The 15420-nt window shown below is 34.5% G+C and overlaps 1 pseudogene; it reads right to left on the minus strand.

Moving 5' to 3' along the window:
* Positions 1-6823: 6823 nt before the first annotated feature.
* Positions 6824-12266, minus strand: LOC145961753 (nuclear RNA export factor 1-like; annotated as a pseudogene).
* Between the last annotated feature and the right edge of the window lie 3154 nt (positions 12267-15420).

Consider the following 15420-nt stretch of genomic DNA (forward strand, 5'->3'; position numbering starts at 1 on the left):
GCTGCTACAGGTTACCGAGCATCGCTCCGACCAGGCTCCAATCCACTGGGCAGACTCCCATTCGACTCCTTCCAGAGAGTTGGCCAGTCCCTCAAGAGCCGACTCCAAGGCAGCCTCCCATTCTTTTACTCTTCTTCTTTGTGTTCGGCGCAAGTCTATTCTTCTGTCCTTATCTTCCCGTTGCCTTTCTTCGGACAAGAGGGGGTATTCACCGTGGATCTATCGTCCTAAAGGACTCCCCAAGTCCCTGCCGCGGCATTTGCCCTCCGACCCACGGGAAAACCACGGCTCAAAAACCGTGGGCGAGGCAGTCTTCTATTAAGATCTCCTCTTCAAATGTTTATCACAGTAGACCACTCCGACACGTCTCCAAAATTTCTTTCCTTTACAACAAAAACAATAAAGCGAGTAACAAGTACTAAACTTTTCCATCCATAACTCTCTCCCCTCGGGCCTCGGATGTAGAACCATTCCCTAATCAAAATAATTTGGTTGTCCCTCCCACAATACTTCGATATCTCTACCAATAACAATTCACTCAAAGAAACAATTGGAACCAATACAACCATCATTAAAACAAACATCGGAAGTCACGAATATTACCATCCAGGCCTTCTAATGAAAGAATTATCCCCTATTCAAGATACATCCGAGCTCACTTTAATTCCAAACACGTTAGCTCATTCTTTTAAAGAAATTTTTTTTAAAGGAAACATTTTTAACAACGTTTTTTTAAAACAAATTACGCGTGCGGATCTGACTGCGTGCGATTTAGCCGAATTTTTGTAATATTGGAGCGACTTAGCTTTGTGAAGGCTGAGACCGGCTCCCTCGCAGAAGCTGCAACTCCTCGTTGTGCCGGCGAAGCATTGCAGTGATTTCCTCGCGCATTCGCCGCATCTCAAGCAACACAGTCTTTAGAGCTGTCGACTCCGTCGCTGCCGATTCCGTCGCTCTCGATTCCGATAGTTCTCGCCTCCTCCTTTTCACAGTTATCGTCGCCATCGCTTTCGCTCTCTCTATCCCGAACGAGCCCCCAAAATGTTACGCCCGGGGCGAGGGACTTCGAGATTTATCGAAGCGCGAATTAGCAGACTACCGGCACTCACGGATCGCGTTAAATTAATTAACACTTTTAAGGATAACAAGGAACTTTAATACGAACACAGAACACACACATAACAGATTAACACAACGGATTAATAACACAATAAAGGCTCGTAAGAAAACGCGTCCGTTTAGCTTGACAGCTTGGCTCAGACTCAGCTGACTATTATTGTTTATCAACATTCTTTTTGTTAACGGGATCCGGACAACGACAGTGCCGTAACGACTCGGGCGCGCGTGTAACAATATAACAATAACAAGATAAACGTTGCACTAAGCCATACAAGCATGCACGATCACCTTTGCAATCAGCCGATCGAAAAATGGTTCGCGCATGGTAAATATGATTTTTCGCACATCAGATCTCGTTAGTGGCCTACAATGCGCTCCGGCCTGAGGACGTGTGTGAACTTAGCATTCGACATTTACAAAATAGAAATTTAATATAAGCATTCGATTAAATATTGTTTGTACTCGTTTGTACTGCTTTTTGTTTCGTTTGTATCTTAAAGGTGTGAAAGTTATAAGGAATTGAAAAATCACCAGCACCCCATTTTGAGTTACAATTTTTAAAATGTTATTCGATTAAGCATCGTTTCTACTTGTTTATATAGTTTTTCGTTTCGTTTATAGTCTCCGGAATGGAAACATTGAAAATTCCCCTAAGAGATAATTTTATTACTTTTAAAGATTTTCCAAATCTGAAAGCGGATGCTGCTTCGTAATTGTTTATCAGTTTACCAGTTCCTATTGTTTTTCATTTCTATTGTTTAAGGGGGTACGCCACCTTGACAGGTTCAAAAAAATGGAAAATTTTTTTGCTTTATTTTAATGTTTGAAGTGTCTAAAATGCTGGGCCAAAAGGATTTTTGGGATACAAAGTTTTTACAAAGTTACAGCACTTTGAAGGGTCGCGCGTCCGCATAGGTAGAAAGCCGCAAGCGGAAGGGATCGGAGCCTGTTTCTCGTCGCCCGAATGAATTCTTTTATGCTTTATGGCTTGAGATTAATATGAAAATTGTATTACCATCACGGTTTGATGTTTATCTGGTGGCAATTTTTGCCACCAGATGGTGTTTATAACACTGATTTGTTTCGAGGTTACAATTCACGTGCCGTGCGCATAAAGTCGACTTTTTATCGTGACAATGTCGAGTAAAAAGCGTCCTTACATCGATTTAAAAGGAACTCATGAAACTAAAAATCGACAAAAAAGTTTCAAAAAGAATTGGCCGAAGAATAGATATGAAATGGAGCAGGAAACTGCAAGTACGAGTGCGTCGGCGAAAAAGCTGAGTAGCGGGCAAACGGTTGATGTGGAAATGAACGCAATTTTTGGTTACCGAATTTTGAATTTCGTAACTGTATTTTCTACTATTAGCAGTGTTGTGAGATGTAAAAATTGAGGCGGTGACGTAAAATTCCGGGAAACGAGCATACGAGGACTTGGATTCAAGTTACTAATTGTTTGTGATTCGTGTGAACCAACAAGTGTCAATTCAAGTCCCCTTATAAACGACCATACTTATGAAATAAACAGGCGATTGAGTTTTGTTTTTAGATTACTAGGAATCGGTCTTACTGGGATTGAAAAGTTTTGTGGACTGATGGATTTGCCAAAGCCTGTTTATCATTCTATGTACGATAAAATTATGATGAATGTTTATACCGCGGTTGAAGCTGTTTCCAAGAGATCCATGAAAAATGCTGTTGTTGAAGAAAAACAAAAAAATCTTGACGCGGGAAATAGTCCAGGATTAACGGTGATGGAACGCGAATGAAGCGGGGATTTTCGTCGCTTTTTGGCGTTTCGACACTGATTGGCTACTACTCCGGCAAAGTTACAGATTTTATGGTAAAATCCGTATTGCAAAGCTTGTGAGACATGGGAAAAACTTTCTTCGTCAGTTGAATATGTATTATGGAAAGAAACTCACAAAGAAACATGCAGTGCCAATCATGAAGGATCATCCGGTAAGATGGAAGTAGACGCAATTGCGGAAATGTTTGCCAGCTCGAACGAATTATATTCTGTACAATATATAAGATATGTAGGAGACGGCGATTCTAAGACGTACAACGGAGTTATTGCTTCGAAGCCTTACGGAGACACAAACATTGAAAAAAAGGAATGCATTTGTCACGTTCAGAAACGAATGGGCACTCGCTTGCGGAATGCGAAAAAGAACCACAAAGGTTTAGGAGGCAGAGGAAAACTGATCAACAAATTGATTAATGAACTGGCTGTTTATTATGGACTCGCAATCAGGAGAAACGTAAACAATAAGGACGAGATGAAGAAAGCAATATGGGCTACGTACCTCCACAAAATTTCAACGGACAAGACGCTGCAGCACAAGAACTGCTCTGAAGAATGGTGTTCGTGGAAGAAAGCAAAGGCGAATGAAACATTGAAGGACTACAAGCACAAGAACCCACTTCCCGAGGACGTACAGGACACAATTTATCTTATTTATAAGGACCTCACTTCGGACGATCTTCTGAAAAGATGCGAAGGCGGGTTTACACAAAATAATAATGAGAGCGTGAAATAATAATGAGTCCGTCATTTGGAATATGGCTCCGAAAACCACTTTCTGTGGTAAAAAGAACTGTTGATATTGCCGCAGGTGTCGCCATTAGTACATTCAACGACGGTTATATGAACATCCTTTTAATGATGCAATTAATGAATATTACTATTGGCACACAAGCTTTCGAGTACTGCGATAAAATGAACGAGCGCCGCGTCAACCATGCCGAGATCCGAGCGCAGCAGTCATCCAGAGAGGCCCGCCAGCTTCTCAAGGAGGCCCGGAGGCAAATGAGGAATTTGCAAACACAGAAGGATCCCTTTATGGCTCAGGAATAGCTGACTAAAGGTAAATTTTAAAAAATTTGGTTTTATTTAACCTTAAACTTCATTTGAAACTTTAAACACGTTTTTCTCGAAATCACATTTTTTAACCTTGCCACCAGCAGAATTTTGGCGCTGTTCATTCGATTGACTTGAAATTTTGAGGAATCATAGACAACAATATTCTCTTTCGTGTAGCGTAGCCGATTTTTGATATGCTTATTTATAACAATTTTATGAAAGTTTAAAGTCAATTTTTATATAGAAAAAAATAATGCTCAATTTTAAAAGTACCGCCATTTTGTTAAAAACAAAATTTTTAAAAACGGTTACGCTACACTGAAGACAATCTATTTTTAAACAAATTTCACAAAACTGGACCTATTTTTTATGTTTCAGGTCCATTTGATGCTGGTGGCAAGCGGACCGTGCCACACGCTGCACGCTCAGCAGTCATAGTAAATAATTAATTATTGTTATTATATTTGTATCAGATTGACGTGTTTAATAAAAGTCTAAAATATACTTATTAATCCCAAAAACTGTTATTTGATTCTATTGATTAGTCTCTGAGGAATATCACTTCGAATTTGACCCATTTTTTGAGGCTGTCAAGGTGGTGTATCCCCTTAATTTGTATCCTCACGAGAGTGGAAGTGCGGAATATTGAAAATTCGCGTAAGGGGTACTTTTGCCATTTTTAAAGATATTCGAAATCTGAAAATAGGTGCTGCTTCGTAATTATTTGTATACATTTATACTCTTTTCATTTCGTTTGTATTCTCTGGGAGTGATAATATTGAATATTGAAAATTCGCGAAAATAGGAAAGTTAGAAAAGGGGTAAGTTTGCTATGTTTTTCCGAGTTCCCGACAGTTCTCGCAAAGTTTTCACTGTTTTGATAGATTTTAACGATAGATCCGGCCTTTAAATACTTTTTTAAAATAATTTTTTAATTTTAGCGGTGGCTACTTTTTTTAGACTTAAGAAGTGCTAGCAATTATTTTTTAAACCTACGCCAAGTTTAACTGCTAATTTGAAGAGCTAAAATCTATTTTATAATCTGTAACTCTTAAAAATTAAGTACAATTAATATAATGTTTAAAATCTTAAATATGAAATAAATATTAAATATGATGAATAGATATTAAATACATGTAGCGTCGTGTGAAGTGTTGCGAAAGGATTTTTCGAAGGATCAGCCACTAAAATTAAAGAGAAAGAAGAAAGTATTTACGATAAATGGCGACTGAAAAAGAAAAAAATAGTATCCGTCCACAAATTAGATTTATGGAACAAGAAATAACCGAGGAGGAAATGCAAATGACAATAATAATATATTATTTTTTCAACGATTTGGAATTATTTTGCTTACTTAATTAACCATCCATTGCGCATTTATCTTATTTCGTTAATCACTATTTCTACGAGAAGAATTTATAAAATCACAGCTATTGCACGGATTACCTGCTTACGTGTTTTTTTGTATGGTCTCGATCTCGGACATTTTCGACAGGTGAGCGATTCACATCTTTGAATGATTTCAAATGTTTATTTCAATTTTTATTGCGTCTGGCTACAGTTATATATTTAATAATTTGTATTATATTGGTATATGATCATTTTTAGCGACCGTTATATTCAAATATGCGTCGTTTTTATTATTCAACATTGTTTCTGTTATCGTTTGCATTTGAACTCCAAAACTCTTTCTTTTTTATTTTTTCAACATTGAGAAGAAGAATCCAATAAGTCAAATAGAATAGATCGGAACGTTTGTCTGTCCACTTTACTGAATTTGTATTCTTCATTATCAACATCAAATTAATTATATTTTTAATTTATATTTATGCATACGTTCCGCGTTTTTGTTTTTTGTCCTTTTTTATTTTTTATTTGATAGTTCAATGTACGAACCAATTAATACTATAATTATTATTTAAATATGAAATCTAAAATCTTTTAATATTGTGTATTTTGTATATAAAAGCTAAATATAATGCATAAATCTATGTCTGAAATTTTTGAAAGCTAAACAATATCTATATATAATCTGTATATCTATATATTTATAATCTATATAATATCTATATGATCAATAATAAAATAATATAAATAATAAAGTAATACATCTATTTGGAGAATAAATCTATCTACATTCTTATCAATCTATTCTACATCTCGATTCAATTTTTTTTAAATTTTATATAAGACTTTTTTAAATCTATTTAATAATTTCATATAATTTTTTATAATTTTTTTGCTTGCATTTTATTTTATAGTTTTTTTTGTTTTATATTTTATTTTATTGGTGTTTTATTTAATATTTATCGATGTTTTATTTAAACTTATTTAACATATATTCTAAAAGATTTTTAAAAATACATGTACAAATTTATTTATAGAAAATTAAGCATTTATGTAGTTTAAAAGAAGCCTATTCTACTTAATAATAAATATGACATTGAGAAACTTCATAAAATAAAGAAAAATTAAGAAGAGGTTCAAAAAATATCAATCAAAACAAATTACAGAAGGCTAAAAACCAAGCGTCTATGTAAGAGCGTATACAAAAGATATGTAATTATTATTAATTCACATTAAAATATAATAAATCAAATAAAAGATCGAAATACATAATATAAAATAGAAAAGCGTGGCAAACGTTTCGTTTCCTACTCCAGGCCCTTATATCAATGTCATTACAAAAATATTATAAAGTGTGAGCGAAAGTACAATAAAAAAATTGAAAACATAAATCAACGTGTGCTACGATTTTTTATTTTATATTATGTATTTCGATCTTTTATCTGATTTATTATATTTTAATGTGAATTATTAATAATAATTACATATCTTTTATATCTTTGTTCTTACATTAAACTTCATAAAGCTGGATATCGCCTTTCGCATATTCCATTGAGCTTTCGACAGATACGATTTGTACCATTGTCATCCTGATGATTTGCCTCATTCTGATGATCAGCATCGACTTTATGCTCGAGCTGAAGAAAACTGGCATGATCTCATCGTACGCATTATATATTTCACTACTATTTTGTCAAGTGTCACAGGTGTTTCTCTGGTACTGCGTATATGTGATACTTATCATTTAAACTGTGATACTTGTTGTCCAGGGAACCCGATAATATGAACGTTCTGGAGGACATTCGTGCTGGAACTTAATTTCTGGAATAAACCCGAGACGCAGAATATGACACAATTGTCATCGTCGTACATAACGTCGTATGTGAAGGAACTCTTGTCATAATAGGATTTGAGCAATTTGTTCAAAGCCACCACAATGTCCTCTTGAGTATGATAGAGTAACATATTTTTCTTTGAGCCCTTCTTCAGAAGATTCCTATTGCTCGTGTACAAATTGAGTCCAATTTTCTGTGTTACAGAATTGGAAATGGCGAAGCTCATAGAATAAAATGCGTCTTTGTGATTGTGTCCGTAAACTCATCTTGTCTAGTTGATCATGCAGGTTGAAGAAGTGATAGCCGAATTTATACACGAGACGCTGCGTCCTTTCGTCTTAGAAGTGGTCTTTGTACATTAATGGCACGATACGCCACCTAATTCTTACAAATGCAAACAATATTTTCTCGCAGATTCGACGTACTACGTACTACGTACTACGTACTAGTTCACTGTTGAGTAATTTTTGCAAAGTAGATTTCGGTCCAACCAAAGTTTGACGACCTTTGGATTCTTCTAGGAGATCCAGTACGTTCATATTTAATAAAATGTTATGTCTCAGGTCTCTAAGAATTTGATGGATGTTGAATTCGAATTCTCTACTGCTGATAAATTAAATAGTTCGTTGCGTTGTAGATTTAGATGCTCAATAATGGCTATAGCATTTTTCATTCATCTTCAAAATGATTGGACATTCTGAGCTGAGATAATGGGCAATAGTCAGACAGACAGGATAGACAGTCTTGTTTATCCGGATCTAAGTGAAAATATTCCAGGTTTAAGATTTTCTGATTTGAATCGTATCTCTTGATTTGGTGCGCTTAATAACAGACACTGTATGGATTCTTAGATCATTGATCGAGGCATCTCCCAAAGGATGGCATCACCATTGATATTCTGATTTATGATGATTTGTTTTGCATAACTTTTCGAGAACAGGATCGCAATTTCTCGTTATGAAATATGTATCCTCTCCATAAATATTTCATATCAAATTGGATGGTGGTACTGCCTTTAAAATAGCCTTCAAGATTGTCTTTTCGTATATTGAGACTACTTTTAATAACTCTTTTTGTGCCTACTGCATCTTAATAGTATATTTTAGTATATAATAGTATATAATAGTATATAATAGTATTTTTAGTTTATTTTTGAAAAGCAAACAAAGTCTTAAGTAATTTGAAAATTTTAAAAATGTTAAAACTAAATTACTAATTTAATATATATTTCTTGAATCACATCTGATATATGTATATTATCCCATGGATTCATTTTTGTATATTATTATATATAATGTAGCTATATAATGTAATGTATATAATAATGTAATAATTATATATTTACTAGAATATAATTTATATCATTTAAGACTATGTTCTACGGAATTGAGTTTAATTCATGTTTAATGTCTAGTCGATTAATATATCATTTGTAAGTATAGATGTATGCATACCTAAAATGAACATAATAATGGGTACATCTATAATAATGGATACATTTATAATAATAAACATCTGTAATAATAAAAATAATAAATATATTAAATCGAAATTAGACATAGAAATAATTTAAATTCAATTATGAAGAATTTTTTTCGCAATTTTCTTTGCAATTTTTCTTAAATGATATAAATCATATTTTGGTGTGTAGAATAGTACATTATACATATATACAATATAAGAATAATAACAATGAACATTATATATATCGCATTTGCAGGTACATACTGGTACAAATATAATTTAAAAATTTAATTGTAAAATCCACTCAGATCATAAATCCATATGTGATAATATATGTCAGAGATATGAATAAAAAATGTATATGTATTAAATTAATAATTTAGCTTTTATATTTTTAATTTTTAAGAGTTTCAAATTAATTAAGATTTTTTTTTCCAAAAATAAAAACATACCATAAAGATTTTGAATTAAGTTAAATAAAACATAGACGAAATAAAATACAATAAAAAAAATAATGAAAACAAGTACAATAAAATGAAATACAAATACAAAAAAAATTACAAAACATAAAATTATAAAAAGATCAATAAGATGTATAGATTATAAGATAGATTTCAGATTTTTAAATTTCAGATAAATTTATAGATTGTTACACATTTATAGATTATAGACAGATTTATATTTTCCAGGTAGATTTATTACTTTTTTGAGATTTTCTTAATTTTTCTATTTTATTATTTTCCAGATATATTATTATATAGATATATTATTTTGAGATTTTCTTATTTTTTATTAATTTATTATATATATTTCAGATTTATAGATTATAATTATATACCATAAGATAGGTTTTAGCTTTTAAATTTCAGATATAGATTTTAAGAATTATATATTATATTTAGCTCTTTTAAGATTTAAAGATTATAAGATAGATTTTAATTTTCATATTTAAAATTTTAAGATTTATATATACGAATATATGTGTATAGGCTAAACTATATTTAAAACCCGATTTCATCAACGTCGTTTATCTTGATTTAATTCCCTCTTTGTCTTTTTTGCACACATACCTGTATGTACATGATATTTATCGTAATTTTTTATTTTAAATAAAGAAACTTATGAAAAGGGAATCGAGAAATTAGTCACGGCACAAGATACATATAATATTGAAAACAGTGAGATTTCATCTCATGAAATAAGAGAAAAACAAAAACAACAATGGCGCAATAATGCAAAAAAAAAAGAATTAATTCATATTCTTCAGATGAAGAGGATAAGGAAAATCGACAGATCCAAAATAAAAAACGATTACCTTCTCTTCCGAAATTACAAGATTTTGCATTAGTAAATAAAATTATGGGAAATATTACGCAAGATATGTTTAAAGGGTAATCATGCATAAAAAGGGCCCACCTTCGCACAAATGTGTTATTGACGTATGTTGTGAAGATGTTATCCCTGATTAACATTCTGAAGGTTTTAGCCGGCGGTCGTTCTTTATTCAAAAGTTATTAACAAATAAATGTGAGAAATATTGAAATAAAGAATCTACTTTATTTGTTCACCGATTTGCTTTATTTTTAAATATGTTATAGGGGAGATTTTCCCGAGTAATTTCGTATATATACAGGGTGATTCAAAATAACCTAACCTAACCCCCTTGTCCCTGAAATGACACATTCTTGAATCAATTCTAAGACGATTTTTCATTTGGCAAAATTTCGTCCGAAGCTTAGTTTTTGAATTATTAAAGGAAGTAATTAACGTATGACGGGTCGAATACAAGAGGCAGGCAAGGGTGGCGCGATTCACCGTCAGACGCGGGTGCTTACGCGGGGCGCCTGCTGCGATCAGCTGGTCGCTATACACATACAGACACACATGCGAACACATACATTCTCTCTCTCTCTCTCTCTCTCTCTCTCTCTCTCATTCGCTCACTCACCTGTATTTTTTTTTTTTTTTTTTACGAGAGAGGGGAAAATGCATTTTATGCATACCCACCGGTCGATCCAGTGAGTTATGTGGGACTCGAGTACCAAGTCGAATTACCAACTCGGTACTCCCTACCCACTAAAAACCCCTCTCTTTTCACGAATTTCCTTTGACACACTGACCCTCTGACTTCCCGAGATCTGTTTTCACATAACGTCAAAAAATAGTTATTATTACCTTGTTCGATGACTTTTGATGTATTGTTGTAATTGCTTGAAGGAGAAATGAATTTTCCGATAGATCGTACGTTCTCAAATTTAACGTAGATATCACGTTGCAAAAGACAAGAAATCCACACTAAATTATTAACTGAAAGTTTTTCTTCTTTCATGAACTGTATTCTTTTATAAACTTTAACGTAATTACATTTATTTACTCACTCGATGAGACGAGAAATTTACTAATGAATCTATCACTAATCACTATTAATCACTGTCGAATAATAACTGTTGGCGATTAAAAATCACTCGATGAAAGAAACACGCGCGGACACGTTACTACACGACGCGACGACGCGACGACACGACAATGCGACGATAATTACTCGACGACTGGAAGCAGTTTTTTGTCATGGTAGGTTGCGGTAGGTTAAGGTACTACTGGCGCTATCGAACGCGATCATGTGTTCGATTGAAGAATGCGGTAAACATAATAAACATATTAATATTATTATTATCATGAATGTGTGATATCCATACATCGTATGATATCTATTTAAAAATTAATTAGATTAAATAAGTGTTTTTAAAATATTTATTACTTTTACTATTATCATATAAAATATTAATATTAAATATTCATTGAACTATTTTATCTATTTATTTATTTATTTATCTATTTCACCTATTTATTTTTAACTATTTATTATCAATGATCGAAAATCGGTCATTGATAATAAATTGTTAAAAATAAATAGATGAAGTAGATAAATGAAAAAATATTAATTAATCGCGTTTTATTCTCTCTCTCTTTTTCTTGTGTTTTTAATTGCAAAATAAGATACTCCATACGTTAAAAAATTGGTCGCTCTGAAAAGAGCGAATTGTTTTTGATCGCCCTAAAAAGGGCGGATTAATTTTGAACATTTATAATAAATGTTCGAAGTGGCCCCCATCCATTCTAACGCAAGCTCTCATGCGTTTCAATAAATTTTGTTGAATATTTTCCATTACGTCTTCTTCTATGGACCATATGGAATATCGCAATCTTGTTTCTAAATCTTCTACATCTTCAGGGAGCGTTTTGTAGATCGTTTCTTTGCAGTATCCCCAAAGAAAAAAATCCAATGGATTTAAATCCGGGGATCTTGCAGGCCAACGTATTGGACCATATCGGCCCATCCAACGTCCAGGAAACTTGTTGTTTAGAAAAGTTGTCACAATCCTGGCATTGTGTGGACCAACACCGTCTTGTTGAAATATAATTTCTTCTCTTTCCAATAGCGGCACTTCTTCTAGGAAATCTGGTAAATTATTCTCCAATAATTCCAGATATGCTCCGCTGGTTAAAATATCCGGAAGGATAACTGGGCCCAGTATTTCTGTTCCCATAATTCCAGTCCAGATATTGAGCTTCCAACGAGTCTGAAAATTTCTGACTCGTGTAGCTCTGGGATTTTCTTCGCTCCACAAATGCATGTTATGTGTATTAAATATTCCTTCTCGTGTAAATAGCGATTCATCGCTAAATATTATACGAGAAGGGAATCTAGGATCTCTATCCACGCTCCTGAGAAAATTTTCGGGTCGCGGGTCGCGGGTCGCGTGTCGCGGGTCGCGGGTCGCGTGTCGCGGGTCGCGGGTCGCGTGTCGCGGATTCGTCGCGGGAGGCGCGGAGAGGGCATGGAGCCCCGCGAGGATCGTATAAATACGGAGAGACGATCGCTATTGAAATCAATAATCGCTCGATTATTAGAAGAAGAGTTAAGAGAACATGGCAAGCTATACGATTGAAGAATATTACGACATGATAATGTCACTCGGTGCATCCGACGGGCAGCATTACGTTGCTGCAAGACGATACGCCGAATTATACCCAAATCGGGCGAGACATCCAATGCCTGATGTTATACTCGGAGCAGCCCAAAGATTATTCGAAACGGGCAATGTTCTCCCGAATAAACACGACGTTGGAAGAAACCGAACCGCAAGAAATTTGCGGAATACCGAAGAAGTGGTTGGTGCTGTCGAGCAAGAGCCTGAGACAAGTATTCGGACTATTGCTCGAGAGCACAATCTCTCATATTCAACGGTACAGAGGATATTACGAGAAGAAAAGTTGCACGCTTATCATTATATCCGCGTGCAACATTTAAGACCAGAAGATTATCCTCTGAGAAGAACATTCTGCGAAAATTTTCTCAGGAGCGTGGATAGAGATCCTAGATTCCCTTCTCGTATAATATTTAGCGATGAATCGCTATTTACACGAGAAGGAATATTTAATACACATAACATGCATTTGTGGAGCGAAGAAAATCCCAGAGCTACACGAGTCAGAAATTTTCAGACTCGTTGGAAGCTCAATATCTGGACTGGAATTATGGGAACAGAAATACTGGGCCCAGTTATCCTTCCGGATATTTTAACCAGCGGAGCATATCTGGAATTATTGGAGAATAATTTACCAGATTTCCTAGAAGAAGTGCCGCTATTGGAAAGAGAAGAAATTATATTTCAACAAGACGGTGTTGGTCCACACAATGCCAGGATTGTGACAACTTTTCTAAACAACAAGTTTCCTGGACGTTGGATGGGCCGATATGGTCCAATACGTTGGCCTGCAAGATCCCCGGATTTAAATCCATTGGATTTTTTTCTTTGGGGATACTGCAAAGAAACGATCTACAAAACGCTCCCTGAAGATGTAGAAGATTTAGAAACAAGATTGCGATATTCCATATGGTCCATAGAAGAAGACGTAATGGAAAATATTCAACAAAATTTATTGAAACGCATGAGAGCTTGCGTTAGAATGGATGGGGGCCACTTCGAACATTTATTATAAATGTTCAAAATTAATCCGCCCTTTTTAGGGCGATCAAAAACAATTCGCTCTTTTCAGAGCGACCAATTTTTTAACGTATGGAGTATCTTATTTTGCAATTAAAAACACAAGAAAAAGAGAGAGAGAATAAAACGCGATTAATTAATATTTTTTCATTTATCTACTTCATCTATTTATTTTTAACAATTTATTATCAATGACCGATTTTCGATCATTGATAATAAATAGTTAAAAATAAATAGGTGAAATAGATAAATAAATAAATAAATAGATAAAATAGTTCAATGAATATTTAATATTAATATTTTATATGATAATAGTAAAAGTAATAAATATTTTAAAAACACTTATTTAATCTAATTAATTTTTAAATAGATATCATACGATGTATGGATATCACACATTCATGATAATAATAATATTAATATGTTTATTATGTTTACCGCATTCTTCAATCGAACACATGATCGCGTTCGATAGCGCCAGTAGTACCTTAACCTACCGCAACCTACCATGACAAAAAACTGCTTCCAGTCGTCGAGTAATTATCGTCGCATTGTCGTGTCGTCGCGTCGTCGCGTCGTGTAGTAACGTGTCCGCGCGTGTTTCTTTCATCGAGTGATTTTTAATCGCCAACAGTTATTATTCGACAGTGATTAATAGTGATTAGTGATAGATTCATTAGTAAATTTCTCGTCTCATCGAGTGAGTAAATAAATGTAATTACGTTAAAGTTTATAAAAGAATACAGTTCATGAAAGAAGAAAAACTTTCAGTTAATAATTTAGTGTGGATTTCTTGTCTTTTGCAACGTGATATCTACGTTAAATTTGAGAACGTACGATCTATCGGAAAATTCATTTCTCCTTCAAGCAATTACAACAATACATCAAAAGTCATCGAACAAGGTAATAATAACTATTTTTTGACGTTATGTGAAAACAGATCTCGGGAAGTCAGAGGGTCAGTGTGTCAAAGGAAATTCGTGAAAAGAGAGGGGTTTTTAGTGGGTAGGGAGTACCGAGTTGGTAATTCGACTTGGTACTCGAGTCCCACATAACTCACTGGATCGACCGGTGGGTATGCATAAAATGCATTTTCCCCTCTCTCGTAAAAAAAAAAAAAAAAAATACAGGTGAGTGAGCGAATGAGAGAGAGAGAGAGAGAGAGAGAGAGAGAATGTATGTGTTCGCATGTGTGTCTGTATGTGTATAGCGACCAGCTGATCGCAGCAGGCGCCCCGCGTAAGCACCCGCGTCTGACGGTGAATCGCGCCACCCTTGCCTGCCTCTTGTATTCGACCCGTCATACGTTAATTACTTCCTTTAATAATTCAAAAACTAAGCTTCGGACGAAATTTTGCCAAATGAAAAATCGTCTTAGAATTGATTCAAGAATGTGTCATTTCAGGGACAAGGGGGTTATTTTGAATCACCCTGTATAAGGTGTATATGATGGGGCTTGCGGAAAGACTGAGGGAGGAATGTGAGGCTAAAAGAGTGATTCCGCAGAATCAGACAGGGTTTAGGAAGGGAATGGGTACAATGGATAACATATATATGGTAAATTATCTAATAAATAGGCAATTGGGAAAGGGAAAGAGAGTAGTAGCATTATTTGTGGACTTGAAGGCGGCATTTGACACGGTGGACAAAGAGGTATTATGTGAGACAATGAGGATGAGAGGGATAAGAGAGGGTTTGGTGGAGAGAGTGAAAGAAGCACTGAGAGAGACGAAAAGTAGGGTAAGAGCGGGAGGGTAAACGGGGGAGAGTTTTTGGATGG

This window comes from Camponotus vicinus, unplaced genomic scaffold (genome assembly GCF_025532165.1).
Source record: "Camponotus vicinus isolate PSW18456_S1 unplaced genomic scaffold, iyCamVici1.0 SCAF_11, whole genome shotgun sequence".
Lineage (NCBI taxonomy): Eukaryota > Metazoa > Arthropoda > Insecta > Hymenoptera > Formicidae > Camponotus > Camponotus vicinus.